Genomic DNA, 16,877 nt, shown 5'->3' with positions numbered 1-16,877 from the left:
TCTATAACTCACAACCTAACTAATTCTGTATTTGTTGTATTGGTTTTCATTCTAGGATCATTCTGTATATATATAAAGGGCTTAGTCCATCTGTCTGTCTGTCTGTAACGCTCTTGGAGCACTCTGAATAGTTGTCTCTGCAGCCAATCACAATGCTTCCTGAAATAACCAATCAGAGTGCTCCACACAGACAGACGGCTGGACACAGACAGATGGCTAGACACAGAGGTGGGGGGTGTTGCAGGGATGGACATGGAGCAGGGGAGGAGGGGTAGCGTGCAGCTGGATGCAGAGCGGTGGTAGTGTGGGCCAGTGGCTGGTGGTGGCCATGTGCATGATTTCCCCCTCCCCCCCACTCCTGGGAGGTGGTGGTAGTGCAGGATGGTGGTGAGCGGTGCTCTGTCCCCATTCTCCCCCTCCCCCCGTTATTCTTGATGTACAATTCACTAGTAGAATCATAGGAAAGTAGGGCCGGAAGGGACCTTACATGATCATTCAGTTCAGCTCCCTATTTAAGGCAGGATCATCCTTGACTAGACCATCCAAGCCAAGTCTCTGTCTAGCCCGTTCCTGAAAACTTCCAAGGATGGAGATTCCACAGTTTCTCTAGGTAGTCTGTTCCAATGCTTGACCACCCTCATAATCAGAAAATTCCTCCTAATGTCTAACCTACATTTCCCGTGCTGCAGCGTAAGGCCATTGCTCCTAGTCCTCTCTGCTGTGGCCACAGAGGAAAGCCCATCTCCATTTTTCCAGCTTTCAACTATTTGAAAGCTGTTATCAAATCCCCGCTCAATCTTTTCTTTTCCAGACTAAATAACCCTAGTTCTTTCATCTGTTCCTCATAAGTCTTGCTTCCCAGGCCCCTAATCATTTTTGTTGCTCTGCACTGGACTCTTTCCAGATGGTTCACATCCTTCTTGAAGCATGGGACCCTAAACTGGACACAGTACTCCAGGTAAGGCCTTACCAATGCTGAATAGAGATCACTTCCCTTGATTTGCAAGTGATATTCCTGTTAATACAACCTGGTATGCTCTTGGCCTTTTTTGCAACAAGAGCACACTGTTGGCTCATGGTAAGCCATAAGTCCCAGATCCTTCTCTGCAGTACTGCAGCCTAGCCAATTGTTCCCTAGTCTGCATTTGTACATGTTATGATTCTATCCCTCTTCTTTTATTATATCTCTTCTTTTGCCTACCGCTAGAGTGGTGACCATCAGTTAGTTGGAAGTATAGGACCTATTTTATTTTGGGAGCCAATTGTCAGGCATCCTTATGATGTGTCCTGTCCAACAGAGCTGGTGCCATATAAACATGGCACAAATGCTGGTGGTGGTTGATTGAACCAGAATGATGAAGTTCATTCTTCTATCTTTCTACTTGATATGGAGGATTTTCTGAAGACATTGCTGATGGTAATGTTCCAAAGGTTTAAGGTGTTGCCAAGATGTCATCCAAGTTTTGACACACATACAACAGACAGTTAGCAAAGTAGATGAGAAGTTTGGTTTGGGTCCTGGTGTCATGATCATTGAAGACACAGTTCCAGAGATGTCCAAGGGCAGCACTGGCAGATTTTATCTGGTGTTGAGTATCGTTATCTATGTTTACTTTTTTGGGAAAGGTGGCAACCCAGATAGGGAATATGTTGGTTACGTTCTCCAAGGATTGCCCTGCAGTTGAATGTGTGGAGGAGCAGCTGGCTGGTTTGGGGTGAGTTAGTAAAGAATCTTGGATTTTGTGAAGTTGACAGTGAGTTCAAGCACTTCATATGCTTCACTAAAGCAATCGAAGTACCTGGAACTCTTCAATTGAGTGATCACATACAACATAGTCATCAGTGTATTGAAGATCAGTAATATAGGCATTGGTTATCTTGGATCTGGAATGTAACTGGTTGTTATTAATAAGTTTCTCATCCATAGGACACTAGATGCTGACTTGAGATGAAAGTTGATCAGCAATGAAATGCAGAATAGGTATGATATAGGTAGAAAAGAGTGTGGGTGCAATCACACATCCTTGCTTAACTCCAGTTCTAATAGTGAAGGGGTCCATTTCTGAGCCTTTGCTTAAGATGATTGCTGTGATGTTGCCATGAAGAAGTCTGATGATGATAATACATTTTGACAGGCATCCAAATCTCTTCAGGATCTTCAGGGACTCTCTGTTGATTTGAATCAAAGGCCTTCAGTCAGTGAAGGCCATGGAGAGATCTTGGTGTTACTCACAGCACTTCTCCTGTAGTTGTCTAGCAACAAAGATCATGTCTATAGTACATCTGACTGGTTTGAAACCACACTGAGATTCAGGTATAATCTCTTCAATGAGTAGAGTGAGTTTACTGAGGAGAATGTGGGCGAGAATTTCCCAGCTATGGACAGGAGTACAATACCACAATAATTGTTGTAATCCATCTTCTTTCTTGAACCTAGTAACAATTCTGGCATCTCTCAAGTCACTGGGAGTCTTCATGTTTTCACATTTTTGTAACAATAGTATGTACTTGTTGAGAGAGCTTTTTTCCACCTTGATTATAAATGTCATCTAGTATTCCACCAGGACCCCATGCTTTGTTGTTCTTCATCTGCTTAATGGCTTTCAAGGCTTCTTGATAAGTTGGTGGATCTGTAAGGTAGTCCTTTATGAGGTGTTGTAGAATGGCTTTGATAATATTGTCTTTGACACTAGAATCTTGGTTCTGGAGCTCTAGAGCATGTTTCTTGCACCGTGTGTTGGTGGTGCAGCTGCCTTTGAAGAACGTTGTCCTCCTTGTGACTTCTTGTGTGCTTGGTCCATGGATAGCTTTGGTTGTGCTGAAGAAACTGTGTGTGTCATGGCTGTTGGCAAACTTTTGACTCTCTTTTGTTTTGTTTTCCTGCTGCTTGTTCTTTTGTTCTCAAATTTACCTTTTGGCCTTGATTTTAATGCAGTAATAACTGTCTTGATGTTGTTTGGAACGAATGTCGTTCTTCTAAGCTTTGGAGACTGTCCTTTTTTCTGTCAGAGAGGGCTTGAATTTACCTATTATTCTCATCAAACTGATCCTTCATGTTTCTTTGTGGCAAAGTCTAGAGATCCTTTGCACACCTCATGGATGCCTTTCTTGAGGTTCTCCCAGTGATCAATGGTGTCAAGATCAGTAGGAAGGGTGGAGCGTTTCTCAGTGAGGCACTGCTGGAGATGATTGTTTTTATAGATGCTGGAGATGATTTCAGAGTCTTACAAGCACTCATTATTATACCTGTTTCTTGCTTGCTCCTTTTACCATGATCTGTGCAGCAGTCTCCTGCACTGGTCGGAGCTCTAGTGATACGGACATTGTGATGGTTCTGGGAGTGCGCTGGGACTCTACATCCTGCTTGCCATCAAACAACTTTGAAATAAATGTCACAACCCAAGGGTGTGATTTTTGTTTGTGTGTGCTTCAGCACTGCTGAATTATTTCCCACCACTCGTAGCTTTCTTTGCAGGGTGCATTTCTTCGTTGCAACAGAGAAATGCACGTTGCAAGGAGTTCCCGCCATTTGTATTCAGATTTGTGCCCCACTATTGGCCAGTTCTAAATTATTCCTACGTGGCGGCTAGCGATTGGCTTGCTAGCTGTATAAGAGGCTTGAGTGGTTTCCGCCCAAGTTGGAGGACTCCATGACTATCAGGAGGAGGAGAACTTCATGTCTCATGAAGATCTCTAAGCGCTGCGGAGCCTATCAGACCCAGCGTGCATCTCAAGAAGGCTATAGGGGTCTGATCAACCTCTCGCCTCTCCCCGTTGCCGCCTGATCCCTCGACGTACCCTTCCCTGCGCGCAAGTTCCACGGAGCCTAGCAAACTTCGTGTGAGTGAATCCAGAGCTCTACCCGGGGTTCGAGTCCTGCAGTTTTTTTCTTCCCGTCGCCAAAAACCCATTGCGACGTACTCCTGAGGTTTTTGTTCATCTCCCGTCGCCAAAACCCCATTGCGACGTACCCTTATGTTCTGCAGGTTCGAATTTTTGTTTTGTTTTGTAACTGCAACTCAAGCAAGTTTTCCTGCCTGCACCGCGACCATCTTCAGTGTAAGTAAAATAATCTTAAATCAACCACTAAGCGTCCGTGCCTAATTCTAGCATGCCGCCTGCCTTCCATGACCCGGCGTGTCCGGGCTGCTGGCCACAGCCCGCAGCACGAAAAAAGGGCCTCGGACCGCTCCCGGCCCGCACAGTAAACAGACTAATCCAACTTTTCTCTGAACCTAAACTGCATAAAATGAACTGTTCCAAACAGGAGATTTTACCACACCTTCAACTCTCCTGTGAAATATGAACTTTCATTCCTACCTAGAACTTTTACGATCTTTTCTCCTATGCCTGAAGAAGGGTGCTTGTGCCTAAAACCTTGCAAATACTTTTTGTGTGCAAAAATCTAGGTAGTCTAATAAAAGATATCACTTTTACCATGAGATCTGATTTCCACTGGATATGGTTTTCCAGTTAGGTGAAATGCGATAGACTATATTTAGGGCACCTTTCTGGCCTTCTCCCCATTTGGGGTAAGTAGGGTGGATCCTAAATAGGCCTGCTCATTTATAATTGCAGCTGCCAAATTGTACATCAATCTCAGTTCCAAGTCCATACCAACCATTATACAATCATTGCCTCTGTGTAGGTCCATGACCAGGGGCTTCCAATAATCATTAATACCTGTCCCCATTACCACTCACCCACCACTGTGTGACTTACTGTTGAATTAAGATGCCTGTGTATGCCTTCATTTAATGTAGGGATATCATCGTGCATCAGAAAACACACAGTACTTTGAGAGAGGGAAATCTTAATCTGATGGCAAAGAAAACCTAGACAACTGGAGGTTTCTATTCTGCTGCAGCCTTCATCTCCTTTGCAGCCATTGTGAAATATTCTTTCTTCATCTGCCTGCTCCACCACTGAGGACTTTTATTTTTATTAATTAGCACTGCCAAACACCAATTAGCTTTCCTTCAGTGCCGTGCTAATGAGGCCACACTGATTCCAGGTCAGGAGGCAGCCTGTGGAGAGCAGTGCGGCACATCTGAGGTGCATGCCAGGTGCATTTGCCAGGCACAGTAAATCTGTTGTGTAGAAATGGCTTTTCACTGCTTGTAAGCTAGTTTGCTTCTAACAAGAGAGACATGTAATTATTATGGAATAGGAGTGGAGAAGCAGTCCACCCTGCTACTCTTTTCATACCAGTGTAACCCCATTCACTTCAGAGTATTTCTGGTTTACACAGAGAAGAGGAGGAGCCCCCTTTGGGTTTTTACTTTGAGAATACTTAGATCATGTGCTGAAAGGTTCAGAAAAGCCCAGATGCTCCCTGTATTGCCGCACTCATATCTGCTTCTCCGCTTGTTTGGTAATTGCTTTGGCTATTTTCTCTAACCATACAGGCTAGGGACAGACATTACACATAAACTGGTTTAAGAGGTCAGAAACTGGTTTAAACCTGTAACAGAAAAGATGCTCAGTGCACGTAAACCAGTTTGAAGATTGCTTAAACTGGTTTGAGATGAACCTGATTGAATACAGTATCAGACTTAACTGATTTGGCTCAAACTGGTTTATGCAATGTCTGTCCTGACCCCTTGCTGGTTTAGGATAAACCAGACACCCCCAGCATCCCAGCATGCTCTCTGGGTTGGGCAGGGCTCTCTGCTCCACAGCAGGGCTGGCCCCTCCCCTCTGCTCCCTGGCTGCAGCTCCCACAGTCTCTGCAGGTGTCTGCCTGGCTTCTGCTCCCTCCCTCCCCTGCCCACTCTCTGCTAAGTAGGCATTCCCCCATCCTTCACAGACACCTCTGAGCATTAGCTAGCAGACCACATGCTGGCTACCTTGAAGCTGTGGCACATGGGTCAAAGGCAGAATCAACAGATAGCTGGAAATGCCCCTCTGTTGTTTTTTTAATGGGGTGGTAAACACCGAGTTAGGGGTGATAAACATTCCCTGCTGGGCTGGTGAGGAAGGGAGGAACCCTCCCTAATCATAGCACCCTGCCAAGTCCTGGCCACACACCCCCTCCTCAGCTTAGCTCTGTGCAAGGGAAGGGAGGGCTGCTCTAGCGTCATCTGACTTAGAGCCTGAGTGAGCCATTGCAGGCATGTACCTGTATTCCTGGAATGAAAAGGGAATGTCTATCCACTTCCAAACCAGTTCAAGCATTGCAGGCTAGACTAACCTGCAAAGATTGAGTCAATTCAGGCTCAGGCGTTTTGCATGTCTGTCCCTAACCACAAGGGTTACCTGCTGCTCCTACAGTCTTGTTGTAGATACTGAGATTTCATGGCAAGCCTCCAAAGAAACTGAGTCGCAGGGAATGTCAGTTTGAGCAAGAACAAGAGTCTGAATCCAAATAGGACAAAATGGTATGCTCCTCAGTGCCCAGCAGCATTGGGGCTGGGAAAGAAGCTGGTGCTTACGTTCGTGCACCATGATGAAGGAAGAGGGATGGATAGATGCCATCATGCACAGAATGAACAGTAGTAGAAGAAAGAAAAAACTGTCCTATGGTACTCCTGCTTCTTTTAGAAAACACTTGCATGGAGTGTTATGATCTGAAGTGTTCTGGAGCTGTCTGTTTTTATCTACTGCAAATCACATTTCTCCATTGATAAATATTAATTTTATGTCATTTAAGTAAAAGGAGATTGGTGGATATCTTTTTCCTGTTACCTGTGAGTCTTGTTTACATTCTTCTGGTAACCTAAGTGGGACATTTAAAATAATATTGCCTGCAGCTTTCAATGATATTTTTGTGTTTTAAATCTTGATTTCCAATTGCTGGTTAACATTTCCCATAGTTCAGAAACAGGGCAGAATTTCAAGTAAAGATTAATCAGTTACAACCCTGGAAGAGTTGATATCACCCTTCAAGCAGGCCAATGGTTACTGTAAAATGGAATATATGATGCAGCTTTTACTAAAGAATGAGAAAACGCCTTTTGTATTGCATGTTAGTTTTTATTGGCCGCAGATAACAGCAGATCAAAGCAATCAGAGTGGTGATACTGAAGCAAAGAAAAGCATTTTTTTCAGGTCAGTGGTTTCTGAATAATAATGTAGGGATGAACATGTAACCTCATCTTCAAGAGCAGAAGCCTGCAGATTAAGAATTTAACACTAAACTGCTGAAAACCCCAACCTGAACATAATGCTCTTGCTGCCAAATAGGAACTATCTGGTAAGAACAAATTAACACGTAAAAACGTCTTATGCTAGAATAGATTTAATGTACTTAATTAATAAGAAAAAAACTGCAAGTTCTTTCAGAAGAAAAAAAGCTTTGTTCAGGTAATGCTATGAAGTGTTTTGTTTATATCCTGTTTCTTGAATCCATTACTAAATGTACATGACATTCTTCAAGCAAATCATTTGTTTCCCCTTGATCATCTCTTCCTTCTGAATACTACAGATTCATAGATGTTAGGGTCGGAAGGGACCTCAATAGATCATTGAGTCCGACCCCCTGCATAAGCAGGAAAGAGTGCTGGGTCTAGATGACCCCAGATAGATACTCATCTAACCTCCTCTTGAAGACCCCCAGGGTAGGGGAGAGCACCACCTCCCTTGGGAGCCCGTTCCAGACCTTGGCCACTCGAACTGTGAAGAAGTTCTTCCTAATGTCCGGTCTAAATCTGCTCTCTGCTAGCTTGTGGCCATTGTTTCTTGTAACCCCCGGGGATACCTTGGTGAATAAATACTCACCAATTCCCTTCTGTGCCCCCGTGATGAACTTATAGGCAGCCACAAGGTCGCCTCTCAACCTTCTCTTGCGGAGGCTGAAAAGGTCCAGTTTCTCTAGTCTCTCCTCGTAGGGCTTGGTCTACAGGCCCTTGACCATACGAGCTGCCCTTCTCTGGACCCTCTCCAGGTTATCCGCATCCTTCTTGAAGTGTGGCGCTCAGAATTGCACGCAGTACTCCAACTGCGGTCTGACCAGCGCCCTATAGAGGGGAAGTATCACCTCCCTGGACCTATTTGTCATGCATCTGCTGATGCATGATAAAGTGCCATTGGCTTTTTTGATGGCTTCGTCACACTGCCGGCTCATGTTCATCTTGGAGTCCACTAGGACTCCAAGATCCCTTTCCACCTCTGTGCCACCCAGCAAGTCATTCCCTAGGCTGTAGGTGTGCTGGACATTTTTCCTCCCTAGGTGCAGCACTTTGCATTTCTCCTTGTTGAACTGCATCCTGTTGTTTTCTGCCCACTTGTCCAACCTATCCAGGTCTGCCTGCAGCTGTTCCCTGCCCTCCGGCGTGTCCACTTCTCCCCATAGCTTTGTGTCATCTGCAAACTTGGACAGAGTACATTTGACTCCCTCGTCCAAGTCGCTGATGAAGACATTAAAGAGTATCGGTCCAAGGACCGAGCCCTGCAGGACCCCACTGCCCACACCCTTCCAGGTCGAGACCGACCCATCCACCACGACGCTCTGGGTGCGACCCTCCAGCCAATTCGCTACCCACCGGACTGTGTAGTCATCCACGTCACAGCCTCTTAACTTGTTCACCAGTATGGGGTGGGATACCGTATCAAAGGCCTTCCTGAAGTCTAAGTATACGACATCCACCCCTCCTCCTGTGTCCAGGCGTTTCGTAACCTGGTCATAAAAAGAGACTAGATTGGTCAGGCACGATCTGCCCGCCACAAACCCGTGCTAGTTTCCCCTCTGCATAATTTGCCCTGCTGGGCTCTCACAAATGTGAGCCTTGATAATTTTTTCAAAGACTTTGCCAAGGATGGAGGTGAGACTGACTGGCCTATAGTTGCCCGGGTCCTCCTTCCTCCCCTTTTTGAAAATGGGGACCACGTTAGCCCTTTTCTAGTCCTCCGGGACTTGGCCCGTGCGCCATGAGCGTTTGAATATTCCCGCCAGTGGCTCTGCAGTGATGTCGGCCAGTGCCTTCAGCACCCTCAGATGGAGCTCATCCGGGCCTGCCGACTTAAAGGCATCCAGTTCTTCCAAGTGACTCTGCACCATCTCAGGGTCTACGCATGGAAGTCTGGCACCTTGCTGCTGCCTCTCTACAATCCCAATGAGAGACTTGTCGTGTCCCTCGCTTAGGAACACTGAGGCAAAGAACTCGTTGAGGAGTTCAGCCTTGTCCCCCCTGTCTGTCACCAATTGTTTCTGCCCATTTAGCTGGGGTCCTGTTCCTCCCTGGGCCTTCCTTTTACTCCCTATATATCTAAAAAACAATTTCTTGTTGTCTTTTACTTGGGTTGCCATCCTCAGCTCCATGGCAGCTTTGGCCCGTCTAACTGCCTCCCTACAAGCACGAGCAGAGGAGGTATATTTGTCTTTAGTGATCTCACCTTGTTTCCACTTTTTATGTGCTCCCCTTTTGGCCCTTAGGCTGCCCTGGATTTCTCTGGTCAGCCATGGAAGCCTCCTGGCCCCTTTCCCTCTTTTGTCTCACTCAGGGATCATCTTGCATTGTGCCCGAAGGATCGTTTCCTTAAGGCACAGCCACCCTTCTTGGGCTCCCATCCCTTCAAAACTCCTACTCTGCAGTGCGTCCTTGACTAATCGCCTGAGTGCAATGAGATCAGCTTTCCTAAAGTCTAGCACTTTCACCCTACTAGTTACCTTACCCACTCGACGTCTTATGTTGAATTCTATTATTAGGTGATCACTGTCCCCCAAATGGCTACCGATCTGGAGGTCCCCTACCATGTCATCCCCTGTTGCCAATACCAGATCCAGTATGACATTCCCCCTAGTGGGACCATGTACCTCCTGTGTCAGGTGGAGGTCCTGTACACAGGTTAGAAACCTGCGTGAGCGGTGGGACTTTGCTGTCTGCATCTCCCAGCAGATGTCCGGGTAGTTTATGTCCCCCATGACTACCGCCTCTTTAGCTTTTATGGTCTCCGAGAGTTGCCTCAGGAGCCCTGCATCTATTTCTTCCCCTTGATCTGGGGGTCTGTAGCAGACCCCTACCACCAAATCCCTTTCTCCTTGCCCCCCATGTAGCCTAACCCACAATCCTTCTACTTCCTCAACCTTGGATTCTGTCTTGATGAGGGTTGATGTATATTGCTCACTGACATAAAGTGCAACCCACCCCCCTTCTTCCCCAACCTGTCCTTTCTGTACAATCTATAGCCCTCATATGTACCGCCCAGTCGTGGGATGAATCCCACCAGGTTTCTGTTAGCCCCACTAAGTCATAGGTGTTTAGTGCAAGCAGGAGCGCTAGTTCATCCTGCTTGTTCCCCATGCTCCTAGCATTAGTATATAGAAATGAAGGATGTGCTGTTACCATATTTGCCCGTCACTTTGGCATGCGCTTATTTATTAGGGGTATGTTTCTGGGGTCTGTAATTCTATCAACGTGCTGCTTGTGTTACTTGTGTTTCTATATGGAGCTGTATCTCTCCCTTCTGCAAGTCCTTACCCCCGATGGAGCTATCTTGCAGGACTCAGTTTCAATGGGGCTGGGTTCCTCCAGCCACCGAATCAGTCCAATACATACACACACGCACACAGATTAACGTGACATGCCTGACCCAGCTGGGTTGATTAGCATGTACAGGCCGATACCCTCATATGTCAGGAATCAGTTCATCAGGGCAACAATAAAATGCAGTCAGACAAGCACACAGATGAACAGAATACCTCTGAATCAGGCCGGGTGTCCAGCTGACACCCTCATGGGCCAGCATTCAGTTCATTAGGGCACATCTGAGCCAAACTGGGTCAATTAGCCTATACAAGCTGATCTCCTTATGTCTCAAACTCAGCAAGTCCCAATCTTTTGCCCTGTATCCTAGCCTCTTGATGAGTGGACCCCACCATATTTTTGGGCTTTACAGGGATATTTTGCTTAGGTAAAAGAAACATTGCTGCAGAGCAAGTGGGAAGGGGAAGTAGAGAAGGAAAAAAAATACACCCAGTTACCACCAGTTTGACTATAGAAGTTATTTATTGCCAAGTATATGAAATTTATGATGGTACTAGTAGTAATAACCATGCAAGGAAAAACAAACAAAAACAATTACAATATTACCGTGGTTCTATTGAGTATTTGGGGAAACCTAGCTGAAGCTTAATTAATAAAATTCAGGTTCAGAACGCTATGCCTAGACAGAAAAAGAGAGAGAGAGAGACCTGGGATCTCGCCATTCCAAGGGACTTGGGTGTTTTGTTGACAGACAAAGTTCCTAGCATGATCGTTGAAGGTTAAACAGGCGATGAAAAGAGATGATCTGTTTCTCCCAGTGTCTCAAGAACAACAGAGGATGGTGTCAGAGAGATTTCTCCCTCTTGAAGCACACTGTTTGCTGCTTCACAGGTGTCTTATACCCTTAGTCCAGCCTCTTCAAAGCATTCTTTTAATTGTGTAAATCAAGAGAGTCCCAAGCTGTAATTGACAGGGAAAATCCTGTTATTTAAACAGTTTCAATTTAAATGAATTACTTTTTTCAGTGACAAGGGGTTACCTGGTTTAGAACGTCTCCAGAAACTGATTAACAACCAGGAAAAACGTAAGGTTTTAAGAAGTAACCAGACACCTAGGAGCCGGCTTGAAATTATTGTGAATATAGAAGATAAACTGGAAGGGATACCGCATTATTTCTTCTCAGATGGCCTAGCTATGCTTGCGCTGTGAAGTCAGCATCAGTGTTTTGTATTTTGCCTGTTGTGAATAAGCCTCAGCTTAGAATTACTTTCAAATCTTACTGTACTCTTTTACTGGTGCCTTGATTTGGTCTGTTTTCTAAAACAGGAAATCCCAAGTGCACATGGAACAGACTTACGGGGATTACTTGGAGTGTTCATAAACTTTGTAGGGAGGACTTCCACCAGTCATCCCAGGAACAGTATGACGGCATTTGTGGTCAGGACTCCAGCGGGCTGGATGCTGTGATGAACCCTTAACCATTGTTCAAATGTCACCCATACCCGCTCTGACTCGGTCTCTTGCCTCAGCATTCCCTAACCCGGCAACCAAGTTTTAGTCAATTAAGTTTAAATAAGCCTCCCATACTGGGGCCAAAGTTCCCTCTAAGCTGCACGTGCACACAGCTGCATACAAAAAAAATCTTGCTGTGCATTAACTTTTTAATGCCGCCCATCCTCCCGGAGAGGAGCTGGGCTGCGGCTTCCTAGAAACCCAGAGGCACTGGGGCTGGCGGTAAGTTTCCACTCGGCTGCGCTCCAGTCCGCACCATGCCGGCATCCCTGCAGGGGGAGAGAGCGGCGTGGGGCAGGCAGTGCCTCCTCCCTGAGGCAAAGCAGGGGTGGGGTGGAGACACGGGCTGGGGCTGGGGTAGAGCCAGGCACTGCGTGGGCTCTGGTGGCTCCGGGAAATTGCTCCACTCTCCATCCCCTTCAGGCAAGCTTCACCCCAATGCCATGTGCCTCCTCGCTGCCTGGTCTGCCCAATGGCAAGACGCACAAGGCTTCACACCGCTTTCAAAGGCTGAGGAGGCATGGAGGCAGTGTTGATCATTTTTGAAAGAGTGATGAAATCTGCCAGATAGGGTAGACCTTCAGTGTTTCACAGTACCTGAGAGCTTTACAGAGTATATTAAATGATGTGATTTATGTCTGTCACATGAAATCCATTCTCTTTTGCATGCTCTCCTCAGGTGGAGAATTATATATAAACTTTTCTGTTTTGGTAGGGTTTTATATTTTAATTTTTTTTAAATACAGTATATAATATATATAGTTTAGTATTTCAAGACTCTTTTATCCCAAATAATGCTGTGAGAATAATTTGTTCAGCGCGCTGAAAGGGGGAGGTGAGACCAATTTGGTAATGGACCGAAGCGGAGTGCTCACGGACTAAAGTAGTGCACTCATGGATTGCTAAGCCTTAGAGGGAACATTGACTGGGACCAGGGGATGTATGGCCCAAGATGCGTATGAAACTTTTCTTCTTCTTAGTTCTGGCTGGATGAGGTTTGTTTTGGTGGGGGTGGGAGGGTGGGGAAGAAATAGTCCTTTGTAAGTCCAGCAAGCTGGGTGACAGGGTTCTCTCAGGAACACAGAGCTGACAAGTAACAGTGTGTTTGTCTCACAGGTGTAGGTCCTTCATCTGCCTCCATCATATTAAGAATCTAAATTTGAAATGGCCAAATGCATACTTGTTAAGTGGACACACCTCTACTTCTTTACTTGATTTTGGTCCCTTTGAACATCTGGGTTCAGACTGGGGCTTTCAACATTGGAAGATGCCTGCAGACTTTTATTTTGTAGTGCCAAAGACTATTAAAAATAATATTGGGGGTCAGGGATAAGGAAGACATCTTAACATCTGGACTAAACTTCTAGGCCAAGTACAGACATTACACTTTTATCAGACCAATATAAGTGATTGGAAACCCATAACAGAACAGAAGTTCAGTACATATAATCTGGTTTAAAAATGGTGGAACCTGGTCTAAAATTTGCCTCCTATCAAAGGGCGAATGTGTGTTTTGTTTGCTACCAATCTAAACTATGCTGCTTATAGAAAACTGTGTAACTTAAATTGATTATGCCTCAGACTTTTTGAATGTCTGTATCTAGCCCTAAGCTTTAAAATTTCAATCTTGCTGCACACAACATCATATCCCTAGAGCCCAGAAACCCTTACTTTTGTTCCACTGAAGAGCCTTGATATTTTTATTAGAAAACCCTGTGCTCTTGGCTCCTTGTGGCCTATACCCTGTAGTGATCTTTCTGTTATACTAACTTGATACATTAGCACAATATACTATATTTTCTTGCATACAAAATGCCCTGCAATAAGATACAGGGTATAAGTTGCAGCTGTGTTCATCTAAGGACATAGCCAGACAAGGTTCTTTGGGTAAATCTGACCTTTTATTAGACCAACTAAATAGTTGAAAAAAATTTCTTAGCAAGCTTTTGGATTTAAAAACCCTTAATCAGGCTGAGGAAGCATCTGCAGTTGGTGTGTACTTTTCCTGGATGGTGATGCTCTTCCATCCAGGAAGAGCACACACCACTGCAGATGCTTCCTCAGCCTGACAAACGGTTTTTAAACCTGAAAACTTGCTAAGAAAAATGTTTCCAACTATTTAGTTGGTCTAATAAAAAATATCAGATTTACCCAAAGAAACTTGTCTGCAATAAGATATGCACCTTATTTTTAAAAGGCAGAATAAAGGACGAAATATCTTTCCTTGTCATAAATAACTGAGTAACAGCAGCAAAGGAGCCAAACCTGTTCATTGTTCTGCTCCCCGTGGATCAGATCAGACCTTGCTTCTGCTTTCACCAGGGAGAAGCTTAAGCACCAATAATTGTTGTTACTGCATTTCCTTGTTTAGATTTCCACCAGCTGTTCATTTGGAAAAGATGCATGTGGTATGTACAAAAATATGGTAATCAGCTGTTTTATTCAGCACTTTGCTAGCTCAGAGCTTTTTCTGAGTTTCAGAACTTTGCAGATGAATTGAAAGCTGACAAATCTAGTCTGGCAGACTGAAAGGGAAGCCTTTCAGCCCCCAGTCTGAGCCAGAATTGTAGGGGAAAAGTAGAGTAATGAGATGGCAAATGAAGGAGACTTTGAGAACAGTTATTAAGGCTTTTTGGCTGACAATAGTAGCAGTTCATTATCAGTGTTTTTATGTTGTGTTGCATTAATGCTTACCATGATGAACAAGAGGAAGGGAGCATGATCAGATTAAAAGCACATAGTTAAATAGATCAGCATTGCTCAATTTCTTTGTTTCTGAAAGGAAATCAAATTTAGAACAGCTATCTTACATGCAGTATAGTGTGCATAAATTGTTGCAGAGAGGCTAGAGTGGGGATTATAAGTTGTCATCCCACCCCAGTTGGAAAAAAGTTCACTTGTACAGAGTATGCACACGGGGTCCTACTGGAAGCTCCACATTGAAAGCATTTTACAGTGAAGTTGAGAGTTTTTTTGGTAATTCAGCATCTTGTAAATTATGGTGCCCTGGGAGATTATCAGTAGGGCTGTGGAAAATATTGATGGGTGTTTTTTTTCGAAGCTGTTTCGATGCATTTCAAGCTTGAAACAGTGAAATCAAAATGAAACAAAGGGCTTCAAAACAGTTTTGAAATGAAATGAGGGTGCTCAAAACATTTCAAAAGTTTCGAAACAGTTTGAATTTCGGAGCAACCCAGTGGCGGGCTGTGCTTCGAGTGGCTCCATCAGCCCCACGGAGCTCAGCCCAGCGGCGGGAGACAGCGGGAGAGCCAGTGGTAGAGCTGCTCAAAGTGGAGCCCTGGTAAGCAGAGCCTGGCAGCGGGAGGCTCCACAGCCACACGGAGCTGAGCCTGGCGGCAGGAGGCTGGGGGAGCCATTGGCCAGGGCTGTGCTTGGAGCGGCTCCACCACTGGCTTTCCCATCACTTCTCACCGCTGGGCTGAGCTCCGTGGGAGGCGGTGGAGAGCGAAGTGGCAGAGCCACTCGGAGCACAGCCCTGGCTCCAAATGCAGCCCTGGCTAGTGGCTCTCCCCTGCCTCCCACCATCAGGCTTAGCTCTGTGGGGCTGGCAGAGCTGCTTGGAGTGCAGCCTGGCGGCAGGAGGCAGGGAGAGCCAGGGAAAATGATTCATGTTTTGCTTTCAACTGTTTAGGTGCAGTTTCCCAGAAACCCCTATACCTATCTCTTTGAAACTTCGTAGGTTTCATGCCCTCAGAAGGGGCTATCATCCCTATAATTTTCACCTGAATCAGGCAAGAAATGACGTCATAGGCATTTTCATGATTCCCCATTATAGCCTATGGGCAAAACGTTGAAATGCGTCAAAGCAGCGAAACAGTTTCGTGGAAATGAAATGAAACAGCGCTTCAGAATGAAACAAAACGATGAAATGAAACACTGTCCCTTTGAAACGGTGAAATGGAAGTCGAGATGAAACACTGCTGTTTCACACAGCCCTAGCTATCAATGTCAGTCTGCTGGCTCTCCTGAGAATTTGTAAAATAGAGAAAAACGGTTGTAGCAAAGCTAGACATTTTGTTTTCTTTTCCTCTAATCCAGTGTGTGTGAACCCATGATCATATATGTTGCTATGAATACATTTTTTCTTCATTCATTACCATGCTGGAATATGCCCACATTCTTTTACTATGCCCAAGTTGTTCAGTGTTCAGTCATAATTGATTAGTTCAGACACTGGGGCTTGGATACCCAGAGGAAAAGCAAAAATGTCAGGTCTGAGAGCAGACTGGAAGAGCAATACTAAGTCAGTGTGAAATCAGCATTTAATTTCCCATGGAATGAAGTGTTGGCAACACCATTTACTTTTTAATCAAATGTTGCTTTGTCAGTATTTTTGAGAAACTAGTAAGCGATGTGAAGATTCATAAGAAAATGGAATAAGAAGGAGCAAATTAAAGTGAAACTCCTGTAGATAATGCTTGACAACATTTCATTTCCATGCAATCTGCCCTATTTCTTACCTGTTGTTACAGTAATCAACTAACTTTTAGCCATGGATTTTGTATTTAAGACATAGAGGAAATTAGTTTGTTTACTTCTGGTTACCCAAGGCTGTCTCTGTAGAAAGAGTATTATTAAGTTTATTTGGTTTCCAAATATGTTTATGAAGTCAAAAAAGACCAAAGAGCTCCATCTGCTATTCAGAGATAGTATTATGTAGTATATTGAATTTCTAGGTCAGACTTTATTACAAATTCAATTGTTTTGCTGGTCCTAGGGATAATGAAATGCATCACATTTACAATGAATATGTTAGCTCTTATGAAAAAAGGACAAATATTTAAATCAATTTTAAAATGAATTAGTAGGACTTTTATGTTTCCCAGAGATTTGTCACTTCATGCTAACAGGTCCTGTGTCTGCCTCTGTCAGAAAGGAATATGTTGCAAACTGGGTCTGTATATTTTCCCAGTTTATCAT

General features: G+C 44.7%; 1 long non-coding RNA gene across 1 annotated transcript in view; it reads left to right on the top strand.

Moving 5' to 3' along the window:
- The window catches only part of LOC109284936 (uncharacterized), a 101,215-nt gene that overhangs the window by 68,170 nt on the left and 16,168 nt on the right, over positions 1-16,877 (top strand). The gene's annotated exons all lie outside the window — the stretch shown is intronic.

The sequence above is a fragment of the Alligator mississippiensis genome, chromosome 13 (assembly GCF_030867095.1).
Source record: "Alligator mississippiensis isolate rAllMis1 chromosome 13, rAllMis1, whole genome shotgun sequence".
Taxonomy (NCBI): domain Eukaryota; kingdom Metazoa; phylum Chordata; order Crocodylia; family Alligatoridae; genus Alligator; species Alligator mississippiensis.
This window is presented reverse-complemented; position numbering and strand designations above follow the sequence as displayed.